Genomic DNA, 6,000 nt, shown 5'->3' on the forward strand with positions numbered 1-6,000 from the left:
GGCAGGGAGTCAGTATGTCCACGATGTTCTCCAGAAATGCTGTGTACACGTGTGCAACGTGGTGTGTATATGCAGAATCTCTGTGTGTGCATTCATGTCAACACACGTGTGTGAGAGTGTGCGAGTGAGGGTGTGTGCTGGGAGCGGTGGCGCAACGGTTAGCGCACCCCGCTGCACACCCAGTCACCCGAGTTCGACTCCCGATCAAGGCCAACATCGGTGACGAAAATTCTCATCCTGTCCTGGGCCTACCCTAGGTCGGCTCGGCCTCAAATAAGTACCAAATGCGGTGCGTAAACCTCGGCATTGGGGGAGACAAAGGCGGACGGCCGTGGTGCTGGCCACCCACCCAGCCCCTCGTGTACCGTTCCGGCCTTCATAGGTGCCGCTCGCTAACAGCACTTGCCCCTACAGTCTGTTGAGGCTACACGGGGGATCTTTGTGGTATGATGTTGTGAGAATTGAAGCTGCAGATGAGAGGAGAGGGGAGGAGAGGGGAGGAGAGGGGAGGAGAGGGGAGGAGAGGCTGCCATTTCTCTGTCGGGAGCTGGACCGGCCACCACCTGGACACTTTGTGGAATACAGGGGGCGCAGTGGACTTATTCAGGTTGCAGTCACCACGAGATATGGACAGTCCCCGACTCGGGGAAGAATAACACCAGACGGTGAAGTGGCTCTTATCCTGAATATAAGAATCATGAGAGGGGGGCGTGTGGAGCGAGGTCCTGGTTACCGTGGGCTCGCCTCCTCATCAACGTCAGCCGATCAATGGCGGTGGTGGATTATGCCTCCATCACAGATGAGCGTCAGTGCAGGGATACAGGCCAGGCTGATGAGGCAGATGACTCTATGAGCTGTCCCAAGCGCTGGTTAAAGTGGGCACGAGTGATAGTCATCCTGTTGGGTGACTTTGATGCCCAAGTGGGTCATGATGCAGGCACCTAGGCTGGAGCGAAGGCATGGGTCAGATCAGCTCAATAACAACGCGAGGAGGCTGCTAGACTTCTGTGCAGCCCATGATCCTTTAATCACCAACACGCTGTTTCCCAGCATCGGCGCATCCACACAACATTGAGGATACACGCCGGATCCGAGCAGGAACATCGGCTGGACTATGCAGTGACAGAACAGCGAATGCAGGTCCTTGTCCTTGACACCGTGGCCTATCACGGAGATGATCTTCCCAATGACCATCGGCTTGTCATCTGTAAGCTGCGCCAGTAATTCTTCCACTGCGGTGGTGGGTGTCCACATCGGACCCCCACTCAAACCCACAGTAGCCTGGTGTCAGCCAGCTGTGCAAAGTTGTGAGTGAGAGTTTGATCATCGATAGCAGCCCCCCCACCGCCCCCAACTCTCTCGCTACCACAAATCACTCTTTCATTCCATCACGAAAGTGACTTGCAGCACCACACCGATGACAATCCTTAACGTCGAGAGTGGCCATCTGAACTGTGACCCTCAGGAACAGGTTTTCAGGTTTGCTGAGCATTTCTCTGAGGTCTTGGGGGAGGGGAAACCCTCAGACCCAGATAACATCACGGCACAAGGTGGGGTTGACCCCGCTAGGGCCGCAGAACCTCAAATACTGGAGGAAGTACCCATCACCCGTGAGTGACAGGGTGATGTGCCCTTTCCTGAGGAAGTTCGAAGGGCGATCCAGACCCCAAAACCAAACAAAAGTGCCGAGGAAGAGGTGGCGTTTGTGTGCAGGACACCCTGTTTGACATCATGACAACCACATGGACCACAGGACAGGTTCTGCGGCATTGGCAGGATGCCCTGGCGGTCCCTCCTTTTGTAAGAAAGGGAACCGCAATGATTGCCACAACTTACCGGGGCATCTTCCTCCTCGGTAAGCTGAGGTCCTGGCAACGACTACTCAACAGGAACGCCGGTTTCTGCAGAGGTCAAGGGAATTCTAATAGGCCCCACGTCTCTGCGTCACTGACCTGGGCAAGGACTATGATACTATCAATAGGCCAGAACTTAGGGTGTTTTTTTTTTACTTGGTGCCTTTGGGGTCCTTTGTAGTCTCTTCTCACAATCGTTCAGGACCTTTGTAAAGCTCCGTGGCCTGGAGGTCAGAGCCATTTTGGGCGCTGCGGTGGACAAATGTTTGCTACCTCGCCTGGTATGCAGGAGGTCGTGGGTTCAATCCTGACCCCGGCGCCTGCTGCTGTATATTTGGGGTTAGCGGTGTCTCTCTCCCGGTGGTTGCGTGGATTTTTCTCCGGGTCCTCTGGTTAGTCCCTCCACATTTAGAAATGCACGTTTAGAGTTATTCGGCTGCTGCTACACATTTGCACATGATGAGCATCTTCGTTGAGCTATCATTTGCGATGGCCAGATCGCTCATGCGAAAAAGCTACTCAGTTCAGTGGACCTTCCCTGGTAGTTTGTGGTTTAGTTGTATTTCCTGTTCGCTCTGCGGTGCGACAGGGACTTCCACCGACTCCTACGCCACTCAACATATTTTTTGACCGCGTATTTTGAGAAGATTTTGTTTGGCTGTGCCGGAGGAACTTCCGTCTGTTACAACAGATACAGTGGGACGCTGATCGGTGGCCGGGTACAGCAAAGGGATGCCTCCCTATTGGCGAACCATGTTTTGATTATTCAAATAAGTTGGCTGCTATAAATTTCCACATGCTAAGGAGATTCATTTGTGGCCAGGTCGCTTCTAAAAAGGAAGCTAATAGCTCAGTGGGCTTCACCTGGTCAAATAAAAATTGTTTCGTTTAATGTGTATTTTTGGGGGGATTTGCTTACCTTTCTGAAACTTTGCACTGCTATCGTGTTGCTGCATCGTTTGTTGTGGTAACGTTCTAACACGCCCCTACTGGACATGTCAACAACAGCTTTATAGCTCATAGGATTCCCCCAGTATTAATACATCTTCTGATTCTTCTAATTCTGATGTTGCGTGTGCTCCCGATCTGGCGATCGCTGCTCCCTCTGATCAGCGGGAGGCTGTTCTGCTGAACCTGGAGCGTGCCACGAAGCGAGAGGACCTCGACATCATCTCCAACAAGACAAAGGACCTGAACTTGGAAGTTTATAGCCATCAAAATCTACACCCCCCCCCTCGACTCCCCATGCGTCATGGGGCAGTTGTGGAGAGATTGGAGGGGTTCCTATTCGTGGACAGTATGCGTATGTACGGTACGTACGTTGAACTTTCTTTCGCACCGTACGTAGCCCACCGTGCTCAACGGTTTGGCAGCAGAGGTCTCATTTCGAGTCAGTCGAGCGGTATTATATTGCTAATCAGCCGCGTAACGCTGTGTGGAAGCTACCTGGCCTGTCGCTCCATGCAAAGCTTCGGGTGTATTCGGCCACAGTGTGTGGCCTTCCTACCACCCATCCTGAGTGTAACCTGCAGGCTGGATTGTGTGAGGAGCTCACAGACACTTGAAAGATCTGGACACAGTCCCATCAGTGAGCTACTCCGGCAGGCAAGGCTGTGTTGGCTGGGTCATGTAGCCCGCATGCCCAGCCACCGCATGCCCAAAAAGATCCTATTTGGCCACATAGAGGGGGCTGGACAGGCACGGCACGGGCTAGAGAAGAGATGGAGCTGATGGGTGAGTGGGTGAGTGGCACGGGCTAGAGAAGAGATGGAGTGATGGGTGAGTGGGTGAGTGACACGGGCTAGAGAAGAGACGGAGCTGATGGGTGAGTGGGTGATTGACACGGGCTAGAGAAGAGACGGAGCTGATGGGTGAGTGGGTGAGTGGCACGGGCTAGAGAAGAGATGGAGTGATGGGTGAGCGGGTGAGTGAGTGACACGGGCTAGAGAAGAGATGGAGTGATGGGTGAGTGGGTGAGTGACACGGGCTAGAGAAGAGATGGAGTGATGTGGTACAGGAGGATGTGGAGCTGAGTGGACTTGCCGATGACCGGTACCAGCGGTGTCAAGATCGGCCTCTGTGGAGGAGGAGGCTCGTGAAGGACGCTACTGGGCAGTTGGAGGCAGTCGCCCTCCAACAACAACAACGGAGGGTGGAGGAGCGACGCTCACAACAACGAGCGAAGCTCCGGGCGGCTAAACCACAGCGAGTTGGCACAGTAGGGGAAGAACACAGGTGGTGGTGCATCTGCCAGTGATCTCAGTGAGTCAACCCACGACACCCGGTGTGGGTCTGCCTCGTGACCTGCTGCCAAACTTCACGTGGCCTCAAAGTGCACCTCGCTTGGCACAAGTGCCGGGCTGATGTCACCGCCAAACGGCAACTTCCCTTGTTGTTGATGGCTCACGGATTGTACGTACGTGTCCGTGTGTGTCCGTGTGTGTTTGTGTGTGTGTTTGTGTTTGTGTGTGTCTGTGTGTGCGTTTGTGTGTGTGTCTGTGTGTGCGTTTGTGTGTGTTTGTGTCTGTGTGTTTGTGTATTTGTGTGTGTGTTTGTGTGTGTATTTGTGTGTGTGTTTGTGTGTGTGTTAGTGTGTATATGTGTGTTTGTGTGTGTGTATCTGTGTTTGTGTGTATCTGTGTGTGTGTTTGTGTGTGTGTGTATGTGTGTGCGTATCTGTGTGTGTATCTGTGTGTGTATCTGTTTGTGTGTATCTGTGTGTCTGTGTGTATGTGTGTCTGTGTGTGTCTGTGTGTGTCTGTGTATCTGTGTGTGTGTATCTGTGAGTGTATCTTGTGTGTGTATCTGTGTGTTTGTGTGTATCTGTGTGTTTGTGTGTATGTGTGTGTCTGTGTGTATCTGTGTGTCTGTCTGTGTGCATCTGTGTGTGTCTCTGAGTGTGTATCTGTGTGTGTGTGTCTGTGTGTGTCTGTGTGTGTGTATCTGTGTGTGTGTATCTGTGTGTGTGTCTGTGTGTATCTCTGTGTGTGTCTGTGTGTGTGTCTGTGTGCATCTGTGTGTGTGTGTCTGTGTGTGTGTGTCTGTGTGTGTCTGTGTGTGTGTATCTGTGTGTGTGTGTCTGTCTGTGTGTATCTGTGTGTGTCTGTGTGTGTATCTGTGTGTGTGTCTGTGTGTGTCTGTGTGTGTATGTGTGTCTGTGTGTATCTGTGTGTGTGTGTGTCTGTGTGCATCTGTGTGTGTGTCTGTGTGTGTGTCTGTGTGTGTATCTGTGTGTGTGTCTGTGTGTGTCTGTGTGCATCTGTGTGTGTGTGTCTGTGTGTGTGTGTCTGTGTGTGTCTGTGTGTGTCTGTGTATGTATCTGTGTGTGTGTCTGTGTGTGTCTGTGTGTGTGTGTCTGTGTGTGTCAGTGTGTGTGTCTGTGTGTGTATCTGTGTGTGTGTCTGTGTGTGTGTCTGTGTGTGTGTCTGTGTGTGTGTCTGTGTGTGTGTCTGTGTCTGTGTGTGTATCTGTGTGTGTGTCTGTGTGTGTCTGTGTGTGTGTCTGTATCTGTGTATCTGTGTGTGTGTCTGTGTGTGTGTCTGTGTGTGTGTCTGTGTATCTGTGTGTGTGTATCTGTGTGTGTGTCTGTGTGTGTGTGTCTGTGTGTGTGTGTGTCTGTGTGTGTGTCTGTGTGTGTGTGTCTGTGTGTGTGTCTGTGTGTGTGTCTGTGTGTGTGTCTGTGTGTGTGCATCTGTGTGTGTGTCTGTGTCTGTGTGTGTGTGTCTGTGTGTGTGTGTGTCTGTGTGTGTGTCTGTGTGTGTGGCGAGCCGGCAGAGTAGGGAGGGGGGGTTAGCGCTCCGCTCGCTACAAAACTCGGCGACCCGAGTTCGATTCCCGCTCACCGCCAACTTCGGCGACGATTCTCCGAACCGGTTCCTGGGCCTCCTCCCCTCTAGGTCGACTCAGCCTCAAACGAGTACCTGGTGCAGCCGTGTGTAGTAAACATCGTCGCCACCGGGGAGACAAAGGCGGCCGGGCGTGGTGCCGGCCACCCCCCCCTCGTGTGCCACCGTGCTACTCGCTAACAGCACTTGCCCCTGCAGCCTGTTGAGGCTACACGGGGGACCTTTGTCTGTGTGTGTGTCTTTGTAAACACCTCGTCAGTGTCTCTCTCTACTCACCTCCTCCTCACCGTCTCTTCCTCACC

The 6,000-nt window shown here is 52.8% G+C and overlaps 1 protein-coding gene across 1 annotated transcript in view; it reads right to left on the reverse strand.

Moving 5' to 3' along the window:
* Window positions 1-6,000, reverse strand: part of LOC133358556 (B-cell CLL/lymphoma 9 protein-like) — a 75,023-nt gene that overhangs the window by 68,737 nt on the left and 286 nt on the right. The window contains 1 exon segment of the mRNA XM_061576922.1: window positions 5,975-6,000. This exon segment is cut by the window's right edge and continues 286 nt beyond it. The gene's annotated coding sequence lies outside the window, so the exon portion shown is untranslated.

Source organism: Lethenteron reissneri, chromosome 62, assembly GCF_015708825.2.
Source record: "Lethenteron reissneri isolate LAM-NWPU_2019-01 chromosome 62, ASM1570882v1, whole genome shotgun sequence".
In the NCBI taxonomy this organism is placed as follows: Eukaryota; Metazoa; Chordata; class Hyperoartia; order Petromyzontiformes; family Petromyzontidae; genus Lethenteron; species Lethenteron reissneri.